The sequence below is a fragment of the Parasteatoda tepidariorum genome, chromosome 12, assembly GCF_982258835.1.
Source record: "Parasteatoda tepidariorum strain Cologne lab strain chromosome 12, Ptep-v5.0, whole genome shotgun sequence".
Classification (NCBI taxonomy): Eukaryota; Metazoa; Arthropoda; class Arachnida; order Araneae; family Theridiidae; genus Parasteatoda; species Parasteatoda tepidariorum.
In genome coordinates this window covers 61,580,197-61,601,718 of record NC_141766.1, presented here as the reverse complement: position 1 = coordinate 61,601,718, position 21,522 = coordinate 61,580,197, and the positions used below count along the sequence as shown (strand labels likewise).

The 21,522-nt window shown below is 30.7% G+C and overlaps 2 long non-coding RNA genes across 12 annotated transcripts in view; one reads left to right on the top strand and one right to left on the bottom strand.

Moving 5' to 3' along the window:
- LOC107447499 (uncharacterized) overlaps positions 1-21,522 on the top strand; it is a 170,095-nt gene that overhangs the window by 146,406 nt on the left and 2,167 nt on the right. For 8 of the 10 annotated variants that reach the window (XR_015430858.1, XR_015430857.1, XR_015430855.1 and 5 more), the window contains 3 exons: positions 4,136-4,209; positions 10,996-11,129; positions 20,415-20,503. This is a non-coding gene — a long non-coding RNA (uncharacterized LOC107447499). Of the gene's footprint in view, positions 1-4,135; positions 4,210-10,995; positions 11,130-20,359; positions 20,504-21,522 lie in introns of all 10 variants that reach the window. The other 2 variants (XR_015430860.1, XR_015430859.1) reach the window with 2 other exon arrangements.
- LOC107447500 (uncharacterized) overlaps positions 713-21,522 on the bottom strand; it is a 94,058-nt gene continuing 73,248 nt past the window's right edge. Inside the window, exons 2-7 of one of the 2 annotated variants that reach the window (XR_015430861.1) lie at positions 17,678-17,794; positions 16,048-16,155; positions 12,776-12,846; positions 11,277-11,424; positions 4,362-4,450; positions 713-840 (exon numbers count right to left, since the gene is read on the bottom strand). This is a non-coding gene — a long non-coding RNA (uncharacterized LOC107447500). Of the gene's footprint in view, positions 841-4,361; positions 4,451-11,276; positions 11,425-12,775; positions 12,847-16,047; positions 16,156-17,677; positions 20,363-21,522 lie in introns of those variants that run through there. The other variant, XR_006224768.3, reaches the window with a different exon arrangement.

Sequence of the window (21,522 nt, the reverse complement as noted above, 5' to 3'; positions counted from 1 at the left end):
TAGGAAATATATTCGTGTAAAACACTAGTACGTATGTGCACGATTGTTTTATTTGTTCAAAAATTTGACAGTCGTTAAGAAACTCATATTTGTAAAAGTTTCAGGAAAACAAATGAGACCATTTTTACTTCAATTCCGTATTCTGTAACATCTCGAATCGTACTATCTTGTGGATCTATTTTTTTTAAACATACTTTCATGAAAACTCAGAATTGCATAAGAGTACATTTAAATGCATTTACACATTTGAAACTAATATAAGTATATAAACATTGACATAATAAGGTTCATATGTGTCATAAAAAAATATTAAAAAAGCTTGTAGGCATTTCAAGACATAAATCTCACAATTTAGCAATCAAAATAAATCATAATCTAACAATCAAATGTTTTTTTTACATTTTTTTTTTATCATATAGTGTATTTTTGTATTCTCAAAAATTGAGCTTCATATTAGATACATTGTGCTGATTCAAAACATCATATTAAAATGCAGTTGTTAAGAGTTAGATTACAGAACTTTTGATTGTGCTTGAAATTTATTATACGAAATAAAATTTGAGGTTCATAACAAGACAAAAATTGCACAAAAATTGAAAGAATTATAATTCTGCAACATGTAACTGTCTTTACATATGTGAGAATAACATGTTGACAATGTGTACACAGATGAAGTAAAATTCATGCAACACAAAAATAGACATGCAAAATGTTCAATTAATATAATTTATTATCTGGTATAAAATACAGAATTATTATAATGATCTTAAAATGTGTTGAAATCACAACCATGTGCAATACCTACATAAGTATTTGTGGAACCAAGCCAAAACTTCATATCTAGAAGAAGAAAATAAAATCTTATTTAATTGCATAGATTACAAAATCATCAAAAATCATTAAAAATTTCTAACTACTAATCAATGGTAAATTATATACAGATCGGGGGTTCGCAAATTAATATTTTTGAGAGGGGAAAATGTCATCGAAACCAGTCGAACCACTAGTGATGAGGGAATGAAAACGTCAAAACCAGTTTTATTGCCTGAGGAAATTTGAAGGATCTTCCAATAATAGGCTTTCAACTTATCTCTGCTTCCCTCAGACATCCAATAGGTTTTAAGTGCTCTCATTTCGCCTTTCTCAATAGTGACTCGTTAAGTTTTGCGTGATTTCTGCACTTTAATCTCTCCAATATTTATTTTTATTTTCATTTCAATAGTATTAACACTTTTTTTTATTTAATTTTTGAAAAGGATTCCATGAATACGCATGATAGGCAGTCATTAGCACTTGATAAGTAAATTTTTATTTACTTAAATCATTTTACTGCATCTTTCATAGAGGATCTAGTAATAAATTTATATTAAAAGTTTTTCAGCTACAATATATTTGTTTGCTACATTAAGACACTTGTTCCTTGAACACACAACCTAAATTGCTTTGTCATTTAACCTGGTTGGTTTGTAGTACAGAAAATCAGTTTTTCTTTTTTGTTATTTAACTAAACAGTTAGAACAATATAATAATATTACATATAATTTTAAAACACAAGTTAGCTAGTCGGTAAATTCTATGATGATATCGGAATTATTTTGAAACTAAGTTAACTAAATTAAAAAAAAATTACTAATCTTTAATATTTTCACAAAATGCATTGCAAAAAAAAAAAAAAAAAAAAAAAAAAACAAGGGCATTGTTTTTAATCTTACTAATCTCACACTGTTTTTGGAAAACCAAGGGTCTATTACTCACAAACCCTAATAATCAAGTGATACAGCAATGCAAATAGTACAACAAAAAACTGTTAAGCATGGTAGGAAAATAACAGCTTACGTGAAAAATCATAATTAAAAAAATTAACAATAAAAATTTCTTATTACAAAGAGACATGAGCAAGATAGTACAAATTTAATTTAAAGTTTCACACCACCCCAGCTCAAATTATTAAATTCTCGCCTTCATCATTTTTTTCCTGCAAATTACATTACTAGAATATTAGGTATTTATTTTCTATTCGATTAAACCGAAAGTTTCTTTTATTTTTATTTCATAAAACAGTCTAGTGACAATGCTCAGTTAACGATGCCGTTTCATAGAAGAAAGAAAATGTATTTCCATTAAAACGATTTTACTAATCAAAGAAGCAGGAGATAGCGAAAATCAATATATAAGCCATATCAAGAAAATGTACAGTTGATCTAGCCATCCTTGTACCATGTTCTACTTATGAAGGTTACTTTTATAGTTATAGATGAATAATGATTAACCCATTGGGTATTGGATCCACTATTTATTTTGAGAACATACATAGAATATGAAAATATAATATCTTTGTATCGATCATTTAATTACAATTTTTAAAACTGTAGTGTTGGCCAATAATGAAAAATATCCACTATTCTACCCTGATGAAAACAATTATTGGGAGGAGCGTTTTTTTTTTCTTTAAAAACAAAGAATAACGTAAGCAATGCCCATAAGTAACTAAGATTTCAAATGATAGCTAAGTTCTTCGAAGACACCTCTGCCACGCAGTGGCCTATGGCGTCAGCAGACAGTGGCACTGTGATCTCGCTTGGATAGAAGTACCTCATTTTCTCACTGAAACTTATACAGTAAGGGCGTTTTGAAACACCGTAGTTTAGTCCAATCCCTGTTTTTTGAATTGCATTGTTTACCCATCGTTGTTATGGCCAGTCGCATTCGTCGTCAAGATGGCGGACAGTTGGAAGACTCGAAGAGAACCAATCAAATCTATCTGTTGTAGGGACTAATCAAATCTATCTGTTGTTGGATATCGAGAAAATTGGTGCTCACAGAGACAGAAACAGTAGTCTACCACATAAAGGGCAACAATGCGGGTCGTTATTTGAGACTTCTAGCCAAAAGAGATAGGTTCAAAACAACAACAAAACTATCTCTCAACCAATATAACATCCTTTTAATGGATGTCACACAAATATTTAATATAGCCCTGTAGTCTGCATCTCTCTGATTGTGAACCACAAAAAGTATGGTGCCAAGAACACTTATCTTGGACAGAGGATGATTGGGGCTCTTCAGTGATGAGTCTGTCTGGACAGCAATTAGAGACACGTTCTCATCTGAAGAGAACCCGGGAGTCGATATCGGCTCCCTAACAATGTCAAAAAGGACCACTATGATCGAGGTGGTATGAGCAGGCATCATGGCAGACGGTCGTATGTCCGATAGAGGTACTTTTACAGATCAGCAGTACAGGGTGATAATGCCCGTCCGCTCATTTGGTGGACGAATATCTCCAATAGAAGGATATTTAATGATTGGTGTGGTCTGCTATGTTCTCCTACCCCTTCAAACACGAATGGGACGCCCTTGGACCGAAATAGTATGAAACGCTGATGTGAGAGTTGCGTAGCTGTTGGAGGCTATGGTCCACTTCATTGGACATGTTTTTCTCTGACTGTCGGTCAGCTGTTGCGTTGGACAAGTGACCAGTTTCCCTATTTAGGGTATGTGCCTATTTTTGTTTTCTCATATATTGGTTTTATATCGGATATTTTGTCCAGGATTATTTTTATCTGTGTACCTTTTTATACAGTATGCCTTTAGGCGATACCGTGTATTCATTTTTCTGATATAATCAGTCAATCCCAAAATATCATTGATATAAAAAAAATATTGATATTTTGGGTCCTTTTTTTAAAATCAGCATAGTGCACTGGCAAGAGAAGGACAAAACTTAACCTAACAGTAATAGATAAAAGTTACGAACTCACAGTAGATTGTGTTGAATTATATTGCTTTGAAGGTACAAAAGCGCTGCAAATTATTTGTGAATCTTTCAACAATTAAAATCTCTTTTGTATCTTTAATTTCTGAGGTGTTATGAATGAGGTTTATAAGTTATATCTTTTGTTTAAGATGGAAATAAATCATTCCATGTGTTTTGTGCCTTTAATGTACTTAATTAGCGTAATGCAGATTATATAATTATGCAGCGATATGATGCCAGAGAAAGGATTCACAAATATTCTTTTTTCTTTGAAGGTAGTTTTCTTGTATTTACCAAATATTCCTCGATAGGATAATTAGATTAGTAAAAATAAATTAATTTATTATTTTATCTATTACTTTGCCTTTCTGATTCTAGCTGCCCTCCTTGCTTACCTACTGTCATTTTGTGGTGCAAAAGAGTAGACGATATAAAGATATAAACAAGAGAAGGTATAAAAAAGAAAAATATATATTGCTCCAATATTTTTAATTAAGAAAAAATTGCCTATTTATGTTAATTTAAGTATTAGGTATGTATTATAAATCTAAATAAATAACTATAAAATTTTTCTTACTACATATTTTTTAAACTAAAGGCATACTTATATTTTTATAGTTCGTCATCAAGCTAACTTCAGATTCTGGGTCTAGATTCAATGATAATGCAACATCTGAGTGGTCAGTTTTCATTCTGAAAGATAATAAACTTTATATAAGGTGATTGATGGGGAAGATATAATGAGTTAAAAGCATTTCTTAAGAAAAATAACTCATTCACCAGACAAACATTTACAAAGAAGTATTTTTGAACGTCTTTCCCACACTAAGGAGAGGATGGGCTCCCACATAATTACTCACATAAAAACACAAATGAAGTACATGCGTCCTCTGCTCACGACTCGTTGAATCAATAAATATTACCCAGATAGCAAAATAAGTTCTATTTTCACTCAGCAAAAACCTTTTTACTGTAAACCTAAAAAGGTTAGTTATGCGGTTTACGTGTAAACCTTTTAACTTTAAAACGAGATCTGTAGACAATCTGCTCTATTCTACGCACATTACCCTAATCCAAAACCTGGGAAAACAATCTTCTACAAAAAAAACCTACAATCTGCTCTATTCTACGCACATTACCCTAATACAAAACCTGGGAAAACAATCTTCTACAAAAAAAACCTACAATCTGCTCTATTCTACGCACATTACCCTAATCCAAAACCTGGGAAAACAATCTTCTACAAAAAAAACCTTAAATCAAGGTTGACTTAGGGTTTTCAAGCTTGAAAAAATCCTTTAATAAAGCTCTCTGGTGAAAATATCTGAAACCTAGGTAATTACAAGGTTTCTTTTCAAAAAATCTTGTATGCTCAGTTAAAATCCATCTTATCATGATCTTTTAATGGACATTGCAATTTTATCCTATCGCTAGTGTGACGTCAGCTAAAACGTCATTATGGACCTAAGTGACCATTTTACTTAAGTGACAATATTTTCAAATAAGTTTTAAAAAGTAATTTTAATTAAATATAAAACAGCTTTCATCAGCACTCTTTTGTTTGAAAGCTGTTTTTTTCTTTCTTTTTTTTCTAAAATTCTAACTGACAAGGCTGGTTCCATCCAACATATCACACGTTTAACAAAAGGTGCCTACAGTAAGTGCCAATTCATTTCAAGAGCTCTAAGCCCTTACCAGATCTCTTCACTGTGCAAGTTGAGGTTGACAGCAAAGAAATAATTCCCACAATGATAACCATAAATATTTTAAGAATTGTTGAATTTTTGATAAAATTAAAAACCAATTTCGCAGGATCACATTTTTTATACTTAAATCCAATATATTTGATTTTTACTACAAAGTATTTAAAATCTTTTTCAAGATAATCAAGAGTTCCTAATGACCCAAAACTTAGTTTTCTCCTCTTTAATGCATATAAAACGCTGCATTGTGTATCACAGTAATATAGAAACTTGTTTAAGTGACACCAGCACTGCTTTCTTACTTTAAATGTAACGTTCTTATCTTCTCCAAAATGGTATTTTTGGATGTTGTCATACATATCTATATACAAATATAGTGAAACTGTCACGTTGACCATCCTTCAGAAAATCTCTGTGCTATCAAGTTTGGATTTAGAATTTCAATGAATTAGTGAAATAGTGTTAAAGTCTAACATAAACCTCTTTCGGAATTGACCATATGGGAAAATCGCTAAAGGCTTTTCGTAACTAATAGTTTTATAAGTTTTTCTAAGTAAATTTCAAAATGCTGAAATGCGCTTGTTGCGTTTTCTAATTGCATTTACGTTTTTGTGCACTGATATTTTAAGAAATTGTTTGTAAAATTTATCTGGCATGCCTCAGTAGCAGAATATGCATATTTCTTTAAATTTAAAAAAAAAGCAAGAAAAAAAAACTGAGAAATTTAATATTAAATTTCAAAAACAAACTAATTTTAGTTATTAGTAATTAATTTTTTTTTAAGATAATGCATTTCCTTAGGGAAAAAATTTTAAACAATTAACCTGATAAAACAATTGTTATGTATTACTGTACAAGACAGTAAAATTTTACTGGGAGATAGTACACATCTACACAAGCAATATTCGTCATAAGAAGTATGGGTGAGCCACTAGGGGGCGTTGTAAAGGACTTAAAATGGTCGATCCTCGCATTCAACGGGCATATCTAACGTGGATTGCTGGTTATACGAACCATGAAAAGACATATGCATTTCGTGTACGATACAGCGGACAGAAATGTCAGTAAGGCACGTAAACTTTAATGGAAACGGTTTCCAATGAGACGCACTCCAGGTAGGAAAACATTGGAGAATTTGCATCAACGACTGCGTGAAACGGTATCTATCGCCAAGCATCGTATCACACAGTCATTCCGAGGGGTATTTCTAGCCAACCTCATCAGGTAGAGAATGTGGTTCCAGCACGATGGTGCGCCAGCACGCTTCTACTTGGTTGTGCGGAACACTTTAGATGCAACATTCCCAAGGGGATGGATTGGTCAAAGTGGTCCATTACCTTGTCCCCCAAGATCTGATGATCTAGTCACCAGGATAGCCGTTGTTGCCAGAGATGTTAAGGATTTGTTAAGGTATTTTGACAAATGTCTGGTGTATACATGTACTTTGTCTGTCTGGTGTACATCGCTCCTTACGTCATCGGCGTGAAGCCTGCGTTGTAGCTGGCGGAAGATCTTTTTACCAAACTCTTTGAACAAATCTTCGAGCAATTTTTTGTACATCAATTATATCTTTATCTTGCGAGCAATTTCCTTGCACATAAATCACATTCCCGTGAATGAAAAGTTTTCTGAAGCATCTCTCCGTATTCTTTTGTTAATTATTTAAATGTGTTAGTGAAAAACTTCCTTTCAACTACTCACTGCTTGTGTTCCGATTCTATGATAAATATTGTTCGTGCAGATGCGGTCTGTCACCTAGTAAAGTTTTGCGGTCTTGTTCAGATAAATATTTTGCCCAGTACAAATATTTTGATTGATAATTTATAATAAATGCACGATAACATGAATTGCATAAGACTTTCTCGATTTGATAATTTATAAAAGAAAACACGAATTATATAACTCTCTATAAGTTGACCGCATGCCTATGTTGACTACAAAAGCGATGCACCACAACTGGTCAACTTTTACGGTTTCACTGTATTTGATGACAGACGAGCATGTAAAACAATTTTGTGTCACCATTTGCTATTCGTCCTGTTTTCTTGTAACTATCTTCTGTCAATATGCGCGTATGTAAGTTGTTTCCGCTTTCCTTACAAATGTTTGGCCACCTAGTATGCAAATAAGAATTGTGGTGGTTATCCAACTTTCCCATGCCTAATTTACCCTGATTTATTACAATCAATCTAATACATTCTAATAAAGTTCTTAGAAAGAAATACATCTTAAATCTAATATATACAGTTTGCCTTGAATACATAGGACTATTTTCATGAGATCATAGTAACTTGTTCTCTATTTCCTTATTTCAATTTTTGTAATTTCCATGAATTCTAATTTAAGAAAAACATGCTTCCTCGTCAACTTTTAAGAACCAGATTTTTCATTAAACATTATAATAGACTTAATTTAATGACACCTTTGAAAATCAAAATTATCTAACTCAAATGTAATCAATTACACTACTATAAACAAGATTAGTCATGCCCAGATATGAAATCTTGATTTCTCTCTTTAAATAAAATTGATAGAAAGTTTGACTAATGCTGTAACATAAGACTTTGTACTCGTATCGGCTCGAGACGCTACTTTCATTCAAATAGTTAAGTTCATATCTTAGCTATATTCACTTAGCTACGTAAGTTCTTCTCCGTTAATAATTACATAAATATTGCGCAGTGTTGTTATTTAAATGAGCGAAGTACAGTAAGTACAATGCGGATATTCAGTTCTGTCGGTTTAACCTTGAATCGTATTATGTAATATACCTTGAACCATAATGCGGTGGAAATTTGTTACAATTGCAATGTAGTGTTAAATTGATGAATAAGTTGAAGTTGATGATTAAGTTGAATATCGCACATTCAAGTTCTGTGCATAAATTTGATGTGACTCAAGTTAGCACCATATCAGGATTGTAAGAAATTTGAACAATATTACGGTTATTACGTAAAAGGCTTTTAAAGTGCAATTCTGTTGACAAGAACAGAAACAGGTTAGTTATTTGAGTTCCTACCAGTCAACTAACTGTATCTTTAAAACCTCTAGTCACATAATTAATTAACTAATTTTTAAAACATTGAAAGGAAGATCAGATTCATATGTCAGACTAATGATATTCTAGATTAATTTCAGATTCTTATTACTCAGAAAACGAAGTAATTTTATTAAAAATGAATATTGAAAGAAATTTGTCAAAGAAGCGAATTAAAACTAAAAGAAAAGCTGCCTAAATTCTTTATTAGTACTTCGAAGATGATATGACAACATTTTAAATACGATTGGTTCATTATCATTACATACGAACACAAACGGATCCTTGTCTTCCGGATTGGTTCAAAATTTCAAGGCTACGGAGTTGAACTTTAGTAGTCGTAAACCCAAAATTGGGTCGGCTGTTGAACGACGGATATAAAATAAAATAAAATATTTTTTTATAGGAATGGAATTCTGATTAGTAAATTTATAATTCGCAAATGTTAATTTAGTAATCATGTCTATGAATTAGTAACTAATAAAAATCTATAAGTAATAAATACGTCTGAGATGATTATCTCAATCCATCAAAATTTTTATTTAAGTGGTAAAATATCTGACCATTACATAGATAATTATACTGATAAATGTTTGAAAACTCTACCCAAGTTTTCAAAACTTCAAAAAATAATTTCATGTCAACGAAGAAATAGAATATTTTTTCTTAGATGATAAACTTTCTTTCAACATGTAAAAAAGAGAAATAATAACATAAAGATATAAGCTATACGCACCTCGCAACTAGACCGTATTATTTTTATCAAAAAGAACAATAAATCCAGTTCTTGTATATCCCTTTACTTGAAAGAAGAAATAATTACACAAAAACCATCTTTCTTCCTTCACTATATCCTTTATGAGGATATTTTTGTGGCATGCAAATTTCCACTCCCATCAAACGGCCAAAAGGGTTAAGCGATCATACCAGGAAAAAAAAAATCTTTCCAAAGAGGAAAAAGAAGCCAAACAAACAAGAAGTAAAGATCAAGAAGACAACCGCTGAATAGAGAGAAGAAACCATCTCCTTTATAATAAAACGACGGGAGATCGCTCGCAAGTGACCGTAAATGTCTGAGTCGCAATTTACGACGCAGCACCATCTTCTTTTTTTTTCCTTCCAGAAATGCATCTTTTCCAAGAGAGAACACGTGGATGTGACTTCCGGACTTTTGCCGCGGAAGCGAGCTGTGCTGGGATCTCCATAGGCAATATATATCTAGAAGAGAGCGGCGGAGGATATCAGAAGCTTCTGTCATTAGATATTTTCCTGCTTAAAAAAATGGACATTTATAATCTTCCATTCAAGAGCTGAAATGTTAATGGCAGCTTTGTCTGATGATTCTGCTTAGTTCCGCGTTTCTCCGTCTATCATTTGATGGCATAAATCACTTCTTCAATAAACAATATTAAAGTTTTGTTATTTGAAATTTCCAATAAAACAAGTTACCGTCTAAACCACAATATTAAGAACCCCTTTTCTTCCTGACAGAACTGTCAAGAGATTCTTAATATGCTTTGAATCATTTTTATCATTTTTTTTTTCAAATAAACTGAAACATATAAACTTTTTTCTAATAAACTAAAATTAATTGAATAAACTGAAATCGTAGATCTGGCTGGGATAGCCTGGTTGGTAGGGCGCTGGGCCAATGTTCAAGAGTTCGTGTGTTCGATCCCCGCCGTCCGAAGTCTCTCCGTGTAGTAAATGGTGACTGACGCGCGTTAAATCTGTCGAGTCTCAAAGTCCACCATGTTCCCATAACAAATCAACACCTCTGGGGGTACTGATCCAGGAGTTTCCTTGTCTTCTGGATTGGTTCAAAGTTACAAGGTTACGGACTTGAACATTAGTAGTCGGAAACAATTGGATCGGCTGCTCTTCGACGTATATAAAAAATTTTTAAAAAAATGAACTGTTGTTGCATAGATCTTTACTTTATTCGGCCGTATACACTGTGAAAAATTATGGTAAAAAGTACCGGAACTCAGGGTGCCCGTACATTTTACAGGAGCATGTTACGGAACAAAATTCTGATGCACCATAATTTTTACTGTAATAATTGAATCATTCTAATTACTGCAAAAATTGAGGTATAATATTTTATGGTGAAATTCGTAATTTTTTACAGAGTACTTCGATGGATGTAAAATACAAGGCCGTCGAGTTTTTTCCAAGAGATAAATGTATACTAAATTACCTTTTTAAAATTCCTAATCACATCATTTTCAGTTCAGTTTCAATAGAATGCTAGTTTACATTACACTAGTCATTAAATGTCTTTTAATGTATGAAAAAATCGGGAAATGAATTTCATGCAATTTGGTTACGTTAATTTGACCTAATGAAATCAATTATATTATTTAGCAATTTTCAGTATTAAACAAATATGATGAAAAATAAATCTTTTAACAAAGTATTAACATTTCAAAAGAAAAATATACATATAATATTTTTTACTGTATTTCACACTTTTAATTTCAAAAATTTTTTTCTAGCTAAACAAGTGTTGACCAGCTTGGAGACGAAAAAGGTTTTATGATACAATTAGAATTAATACAAGCAAACTGAAACTCCAACTGAAGTGATTACAAATCTGCTATTTGCGACACAATGAAGATACGGAAACAAAGTATCCTTTTTTTATTTTTTCTTACTGACTAGAACCTAGATTTAAATTAACATTAGTCAATATTTACTGGGATATTAATAAATTTTACGACAATTAATGTTCGTACAAAAAATCTGATGAAATAAATAAAAGTTGCAAGAAACCAACCTTTTTGCCAGAAGAATATTAACGAGATCATGAGATCATATGTTGCAATCCTGTTGATGACACTTTTTCAGAACTAATTCCTAATTTCAGAGATAATCTTTTGAATTCCACAAATTATATTCCACAAAACATAGGTAACATTTTCTTTCTGTAAATATATAATAAGCTTAAAGCAACTAAAAATCAAGACTTCTACTAAATTGAACTATAGTATCTAGTAATCAAGTGCAAAATGGTAAAATATGTACTGTTATGTAGCTCTATTTAGCGTTAAACTAGACTGTAACAAATCTGGATGATTGGTTTGACAAGTTCCACAATTTTCGACAATGCATACTTAACTGCTTAGCCCCCCCCCTCCAATAATTTTGCATATGCATATTTTTGGTGATCTTGGATCTTCCCTCGTTCGCAGAAACGAAAGTAAATAAAATTTAAAAAAATATAATTACACTTTTACTTTATCAAAGTGTAATTAATTATTTCCTTTTTACCAAACTTAATTTAGCTGTATTTCTTATTTCTTTCTCCTTCCTTTTTTTTTTTTTTTTTTTGATAAAGAGGACTTAAAGTCTTTTGAATTGCTTAAGCACTCCTTCCTTTTGTCCTTCTTTAGCATTATATTTTACTGCCCCTAACCTGGAAATAATAAAACTCTTCCATGTACCCCGTTGAGAAAGATGGTCTACTCTTTACAAATACATTTATGTATATTAAAATGTATAAAATATATGCTGAGACGACAGACTACATCTTGTTTGCAAAATCAGGATCTGTGACAAATATACAAAATCAGAGCCTGGTTTAACATTTAATGAGACTCGGCTGGTTGGTTGCTGGCTACTGAAGAAAAACAGGCCCATTGAATACCTGAATTCCTAAGCAGATGCAATTAATGACCTAAATTACCTATCCAAAATTACTGAACTTAATTGCTCCCTCAAAAAATAACATAAAATTTTTGCTGTTCTCTCTCTCCCTCAAAAAAAAAAAAAAAAAAAAAAAAAACTGAACATTTAATATAACGAGCGTTGAACAGATGACCCAATTTTGAGTTTACAACATACAATGTTCAACCCCGTATCCTTGCAATTTTGAACTTAACCCAGAAGACAAGGATCCTGGTTCAACCATTGGGATAAACTAGCCTTTGTAAAGGTCTTTTTGATGGAACGATTAATACGTTCGATTAAACGAATGTTACGTGTTACGATTAATACGTCCCACGGTCAGCCCGACGGCAAAAGGATTCCATCCCGTGATCCATCAACCACTGAGGATATTTTTCATCAGCACTGTGGTCGGGAGCAGATTTCGTATTAACCAGCCACCGCTGAGATTCGGACCTGGGACACCTCAATGGGACGCGATTGCTCTATCCCCTGAGCCACCACGGTTCAACGAGCAAGATGCTTAATGACATTGACTTAAAAGCATTTCAAATCAGGGCATGAAATTTTAGCTCTCAAGTTACTAGTCAGACTAAAACTTTTACTTACCACTATATCCACGAAGAACTTTTTAAAATGATGACAGTTGTAGTAACTTAGACCATAAAAGAATGTAGAAACTAAAAAATTGAAACATATTTAATGAAAAGAATTATAACAATATCAACGTAAAATTAAGTTGTTGCCGTAAGATTTTTGGAAATCATTAAGACTTATTAAAATAAGAAAAATAGCAGAAGCTTTACATATCTGGAGATTTCCTGTACTTTTAATGCTTCATGTTGCGTATTGCTGCGTTTCAGTTTAAAAGTACTATTTGTCAGTTGCAGCTGTAGGGTCAAATTCTAATAAGCAGGGGAGATTGTCCTTTGTCAAAGTTGCTACCCTATTTATTGCGTGTAAGCGAGGGTCTTCAGCTCCGAGAAAAATATAAACTTTGCCAGCTTAAATTTTCCGTTGGCCAGGGCGAACTGGAAATTTTGCGCAGATAAAGTTTGATTTATTGCTATGGGATAGGTCCTTATTGCTCTGGTCGATCCATCTAAAAATTCTGAGAAATGCAAGTCGAAAAAAATAATGGAAAAAATTAAAAATTCTGGTTTTAAAAATCATAGCTCATATTTAAATCATAGCTCTATATCTCTTCACGCAATTTAGTAAAAAATACAATACTGAGAAGTAAATTTGACAGAATAAATGGTTTTTATCCCTTGCTTTAATTTATCGTGATAAAATTACCAAATTTCACCACATAAATCAAATTTTATAGCATATTATTAAGTGTTATTATAAAGTGTATTGCTAAATTTACCAAAATTGTTACCAAACACTTTGGTAAAAATGACCGAACTTGTTGATATTCCCTGAGAGTCAGAAACTCATTAAATTTAGTTATATTCTGGTTGTTTCGACCATACCTTTTTCTCCATCTGATATGGTTGCTTATATAACAGAGGTTTCCAACTTACATGAGGCCGGGGTACGCAATTAAAAACACCAGTCAAATGGCGGGCTGCAACCATATCAAAATTTTATATAGATGTTTGAAGGAACATTAAATATTACTGTCAGATATTTTATCAAATAGTACAAAACAAACGTATTGTATACACGATTATTTTTGTTGTTGAATAAATATTTTCTTGGATGCAAAACCTGAGAAATAAATTTTTTTGCGCCGTTGGTTTGTTAAATTTAAAAGAAACGAAGAAACTAGGTTTTTTTTTAAACGAAGGAAAAGTATTTTAAACCCATATAGATGTCTTACGAAAACTGTCTGCAAAAAATGACAACTAATATATTTTAGTTCGAATGGCCACAAAAAAAGGCTTCGTGGGGCCAGATGCGGATCGCCAGTTGGTAACCACTGTTATATAACATTGCCTGCATCTAAACATTAGCATTTTTTATCGGGAAAATATTGTCATGAAATTGTTTTCTGGAAAATACTTGCCTGTAAATATCAAAAAAGTTCTTTTTAAATATATTTCCGCAACTATTTCTGCCTGTAAAAAGGTACGCTCTTCAACCAGGGACACAATTTTCGTTTAAGAAATAAAATATAGCATAGAACTAATTATTTAAATTTCGATTGTACCCTATTATCAGTACAGACAATGCAATTCACAATTGAAAATCAATTGTTAGTAAAGCAAATTAGTGTTTCGGGAAAAATCCAAACCTGTTTCCAATCTGAGCAATTATATTAGCTTAGTTCAAAACCTAGAAGTCACAAACTAACAGATTTCAAAAAATGTTACAAAAGCATTAAATTGTTTCTTTCCCTCTCTGAAATCCGAGGAAGACTTGAAATCGTCAGTATATCCTATGAGGGGTGATAAGAGATAATTTTGTCACTGAAGCAACTAGATATTCAACAGAGACTCTTTTTTCTTCACACAGATTTCTTTGTTTTTGCCGAATACAAAGATAACTCTTAAAAGCAACACATGATCTTAGTGATTACCAGAAGCGAACCATCTATTTTCTTCTAACAAGATGCAACTTAGTAAATTCTGTAAAATAATTCAAACAGAAGTTTTAAACTACTTAATCTTCTAAATATTAATTTAAATCCATCAACCAATTAGTCTTTACTTGATTATTTGATTAATATTTTTACTTCTTTCGCTTATCTTTTGTCTTTCTCTATAATTATTTCTTATATTAATAACTCTGTAAAATACTGGAACCATGTAGAACTTGGGGGGAAAAGGGTAAGAAAGGGACAGACTTTTTATATTTTGACTGTTGAACAGTATAATGTCAACACTCTCAGAAATAAAACTCTCAATTTTGATGATTTTACAATCCTTGAGCTCATTTTGAACATCATTTCGCCACGAATTCGCGTGATTTGTGCTGAAATGCGAACTCTCAAAATGTTTCCTTAACTTTGGACCTCATTATGAGAGAATGTTAAATAGAATGACGAAATAAGCGGACCGGAATGGTGGCTAAAAGGTTAGGCTCATGCTAGAGGATCCCGAGTTCGAATCCCGCTTCGGGCATTGATGGAATTTTTCTCTCCGTTCTATCTGTCCTTCTTGTGCTGTTGATTAGGGTGACGTTGATTCACCTATATGGTGCTTATAAAAAAGTGAACAGAATTGCCCCCCCCTACTTTTAAAAAGGAAAAGAAAAATAGAATGATGAAGATTTCTTAACTTTTGACGAAATCTATTCTCTCGGAAAAGTGTCGATAGTTATTTTGCCACTTTGACAAAAGTCTTATTCCTAGCTTATACCAGTAAATGGTTTCGTCAAAAACGAGTAATGTTTCACGAGATTTGAGTATCCATTTTTGACAGTGTTGTTATTCTTCTTTAGCTTTCTAACCCACCTGTTAATTTTTAGACTTATTGTAGTGATCCAGCATAAATTTCGGAAAATTAAATTTAATTGCTCAACAAGCTTGACTTATTTCAAGCGATGGCTTATTGTACATTTTAATAAAGACTTTAATTGTTAAAGGTTTATTGCAATAAGCCTAAGCGAATTCAGTCTAAGAAATTTTTTGCACGCTTCGTAGTGTGAATGTGAGCTGATTATAATAAGCCTTTTCATACGAAAAAGAAAATATTGCAGACATTTTCAATCAGTTCAGTGCATTGCTAAAGTTAATTGCTAACTCAGCTTTTAAATTGTTCTAAAATTGTCGTTTCAAACTTCAATCAACAAAATGATGAAACTTCAGTAACAGAGCCCAAAAATGCCGAGATTATCTATCGAATTCGAAGACAATTTATTGATATTAAAGGATTATGTTGTTTATTAAGTATGAAAAATAATTTCGTTGCATGTATTATAAAAATATTTACTGTAGAAAGATTCCTCTTGAAATCGACAATTCCTCTTCATTGTTCTTGTTTCAGTCTTTTCCAGTCTTGTTCAGTCTTGTTGTCTGTTTATTGATGATTCCTGATTACCTGTAAAAATTTAAAATACTTACATAGTGTAAAAATTACACTCAAGGACATTATTTTTTTTTTCGAAAGAGATTTTCTTAACATCTCTTAGATACTTTTGTATCACTTATTTGAAATCAACAATCGGTTTCTCAATCAATTTTTGAAAATCACAACTGGTCGTTTATATTTTGTCGCAATGTACAAATTTTAAAATATTATGTGTTACAGTAGGTTGCAGAAATGTAGCGACGAACTTTTAGTGGAGTAACGTAGACATCAGGAAAAAAATTGCATAGGATCACGTGCTTTGAAATGTCGTCATATGCAACTAGGGCCTCTATTAAAAACTGTTTCTAAGTGTACTTTTGAACGAATCATAATAAGGGAAGCGCCCCTAGCTACCTACGAAGACTTTCCAGCCATGGTTTCTTATACAATTTTCCTCCTAATGATGAGCCTAAACTCCTCTAGAAATTTGTCGCAACATTTACGCAACTCCGAGTTTTAGTAGCCTTTTTAAATTCGTACATTTCGACAAAAAAAAGACTAATAATTTTATTTAGAAAATGTTTTGTGGCTTCAGGAGTGAAACTAATTTCAGATTTGAAATCCTCTCTCCCAAATTAGGCCAGATCAAGTACATTATGAAAAATTCGATAAAATGCACCGGCACTCGGAATTCAAGGTGCCGGAACTTTTTACCGGAAAATCTATAATAACCGGAACATGTTATCAGAACGAGTCTGATATACCGTAATGTTTGCAGTAAAAACTACCGTAAAATCATTAAACTCATCAAATTATTAAAAAAAAGAAAGAAAGAAAAAAACAATACTTACTGTAAAAATTACGATAATAACTGTACCGTAAAATATTAGAATATCATGGTAATTACAGTAAAATATTGTAACAAAAAATTTGTTCCCCAGTGTAACTTATTTTTTACAAAAAAAGAACGTAGAATTTATTTATTTATGTGAAAACAAAAATTCACAATTGCATGGATTGTTTGCTTTTATTTAGTATTTAACTGTCAATTTTCCTTAGATGCTATAAATAATAATAATAGATGCATATTTATTCGAACTGTAAGCATAACATGTATAATAAGCATAACATGTTAACAGTTTGATGATCCACGTCGGAGGGACAAGTGGAAATTGTAATTTTACCAGATTTTTTTATGAATATGAATAAATTTAGTACGTATTCATTTATAGTACTAAAATATTTCTGGCATAGAAACATATTTACAAAATATTCCTTGAGAAAAATATCAATTAACAGCGTGCTTCACGCTCTCAACAAAACAATGAAATATTGCTCCTTGAAAGAAAACAATAAATATTTAAATATACATTTTAGTGTCCGGATAACAGACAATCTTTCGGCAAGCATTTCATTTTCATTTGATTAGCTTAGAAATGTTATCTTATTAACTTATTAATCATTTTTTAAACTTAGTAAAAATATTAATATGCTAAGCATGTTTGCTTAAAGGTTTAATAAAGGCATGGAAAAAAAAATTAGTTTAATTTACCCTTAGTTTGATAACGCCTTCAACTCTTGATTTGCGAGCGATGATTCATCCTCGATAGCTTTTTCCAGCCTTGTTTTGTAAAGGCAGCCAGCCTTGTTTTGTAAAGGCAGATCCTATCTGGATATAAAAAAGTTTTAAGCTCATAACATGTGAACTAGCATAGTTATATTTAACATTGTTTTAGGCTTGCATGGTTTATTTGTTCATCATTTCTTATTGGGCTTTGTGGTGAAGGTTGGTGCTGGCATTAAAATCAACGTTACACTGCTATTTTTAAAAACTTACTCTAAAGTACTTTTGTGCAATATGATCATAAGATAATGCCAGGTTTTTTGAAGGATATAGGACCTTTTAAATATTACGTAAGCGCCTGGGAGTATTTCCCCTACCTCTGGTCAGCAAATGACCATTATTTCATTCTTATTTACAACTTTAAAAAATTTCATTCCAATGAATTATCAGAAGTAAAATTACGATCTTTTTAAAATTATGATTACTTATCTTTTATTATTAACTGTCTACTCTGATTATATTTTATTATTATTAATTATACCCTTAATTAATTATACCTTATATTAATAATTAAGAAGTAATGATTATGTAATATTATACTATCTGTCGCTTGCCATGTTTGAGGTAATAATTCAAAATAAATTCGAATAATTATTTTTTATTTACCTAAAATTTTGGTTATTTTAACTTTTATTATTATGATTTTTTTTTTAGTTTTTTGTTGCTTGAAATTTTTTTTATTTTTAATTTGTAATTTTTAATGCGAAAAATGATTTTCAACCGAAACACTGTTACAATCTGACATCATTGCATGATCAACTTTTTAAAAAATTTTTTATTGCATTCCGTATTTTTTGATTAATAGTTATTTGTTTTGTACATCTTTTGATAAGCTATTAGAAATTTTTCCTCTTTTATAAATTTAAAAATGCTTTAAATTATGTGAACTGAAGCGTACTGGAAATAAAATGTTCTATCCATAAAATAAAAAATAAATTTATTCTCGTGTTTATTATACTTCCAGCATAATTCGACAAATAATGAAGAAAAATAATAAGATTACAATAAAAAATTAGAAGAATACTTTACAGTGATTTTGATTAGATAAAATACTTTCGTATAAGATGATTTTAAAATAAAGCTTGGAGTTTATACTATAAAAGCAACTGGATCAAATTAATTCAAATATCACAGACACTTAGTTCAAATTATGATGGAAAAAAAATTTAGAATTATTTTATAAATAAAACTGTTTTGATTTTGTTTTATGAAAAAAAGCAAGGAATGTTATTTTTAAAATCCCACGAATTTTTAATTAGCTTAGTTTGAAAGGAAAAAAAAGCCTTACATTTAGCTAAAGAGCTTTTGAAATACGTATTATAAGTGTAATTTGATCAAACTTGAATTAATAAGGAAGAAAATGATACTTACCCATTTCGTAATACCTAACTCCAGTTGTGTTCGTATAACATGAAATGAGACTTGCAAGCTTTCAACAAAAACCATCTCCAAAATTTATTCACGTTTCCTATGTGGTTTGTAAAAAGTGGTAGCATATAAACTAAAGCAGAATTTTTTCTTGCCCAGTAACCACTATAATATCTTATTAACTCAAGTAAATATTTTGGACAGAATTTTTTTTTCTTTATTGCATCATAACTATACAAATAATTTTTATTTGTTTATAATAAAACTGCTACAACATTTTAAAATGTTCAAGAACACTGGGAATCATGTTTTCGTAAACTTTCGGGAAAAAGAATAGTAAAGAATCAGGTTGCAGTGGCGTAGTTTCTTGCACTAAACATACCCAAAATTGTAAGATTGCGTTTCAGAATTTAAAAAAAAATTGTGATGATTTTCTTAAATAAAACATTCTCAAAATAGGGAAAAGTAAAATATTTTTATAAATAATGGCTTATGGTATTTACACGATTTGTTTTTTTTTTGAATTAAAAATGTGATTACATCAATCATTTAAAAAAATAGCTCATAATTACGCCGTATGCTTTGTCCACTGTCAAGATTTCACAAATATTAAAATATTATTTCTTTTGCTAATTTCTCTTATTTAATTTATTTATACATATTTTTCATACAATTTTTTTTTTTTTAATTTTCGGGTTAAATGTTCAGCTTAAGACATTAAAGATTGTTTACAATTTGGTACTCAAAATTTGATAGTAACTACGCCATTTACTTGTCGCACTGTCAAGATTTTGCAATGATTAAAATATTTTTCTTCTTCTTCACTAATTGCTTTTTTTCCTTTTTTTTTTAATTTTTGAGACATAATATTCAATTTGAAACATTAGGAAGTGTTTAAAAATTCATAGAAATGAATTTAAACAAACATTTTAATAACACTTCTTCAAATTTCAATCGAAATTTATTTAAAAATCCCTTCAACGGTTTGAAAATTACAGATCAGTACTATTAAAAACGTCATATGTGTTTAAAATTTGGAAAGCAGGATAACTAATCACTTGTTTAATCCCTTATCACTTGTTTAATTCAATCAATTTATTGACTTCACATTAAATATTTGAAAAACATTCTCAAAACTTATTGTATATTAATTTTGATAGTAGAATTTAAATTAATGAATAAGTCTGATAAATTAATTATAAATATGATTAAATTATTTATGTTTCTTCTATCTTTTTGCAGGAACTAAGTTTTCCTCCAGACAGAGCTTAAATAGAACATTTTATTCTCTTCTCAGCTGAAAAAGAATTAGGAATACTTTTTGAAGTATGAGGGTTGAGAGAAACTGTGGTGAAGATCACTGGCACACCCAAGAAACTTTCAAAGGTATACATTTTCTTGATTTAGTGCACCCTTCCTTGTACCTTTCTCTTCTTCTTACTATGTTCAGTCTTGCGCAAAGTATTCCATTGTAGTTCATGTTACCTATTTAAAATTGCATTTCTAAATTCATCTCACTGGAGACTTTCTTTATGCTCCGCAGAAATTGATTTTTTTTCCTTTTTTGTTTGTAAATGTTTATGCAAGTGCTTACTTGGTAGAAGTTTTTTAGATTAATAAAGAAACTTATTACACGTTTGTTGATTGATTGTTTTTGATCAGATTTTGTTAAAGAAGATAAAAATGAACATAAATTAATGAAAAATCTTAATTAATTGAGTCTCTTTAACTTAATAAAATAGTTAGTTATGCATTAAATAATAGATTATTTTTGATCAGATTACATGAGTCTTTATTTCGTTATTTTTAAGAATTCTAAGATTTCAATTTTCTCTTGAAACATATGAGGCTTCAATAAATCCAAGAAATATTAGATAAATAAATATTCGATAGTAGCTTTAAAATTCGCGATAAATTGAATTGTTTTTAGTAAAGACTATGTATTAAACTTAATTATACTTAAAAGGAAAACAGATTTGATTTTTTTTTACTTTTGTTTTTAATAATGTTTTTATCGTAAGAAAAGAAATTAAGCGTGACGTTTCGCAGTATGTTTTACGACTTTGAAATTTTTTTTCTTTATTTTTGATTGTTCATTTGAATGCATTATCACGTTGTATATGATATATTACGTGATGATAAATACATTACGTGATTATGTATACATTAAATACATTATCACGTATACAAGTTGTTGATTTGAGTTTTTAGTAGAAAAATATATTAAGTTCTTTTGTACAATTTTAAAGTCATCTTTACTTATATATAAACGTGTATTTTGGCATGCAACTTTTTACACTGAATTTGCAATATAATGAAACAAATATTCTAAAATGTACCACTGGCACATTCACTCCCTAAAAAAAGTATTGCAATAATATTAGATGAAGCATTTTTGATACTGA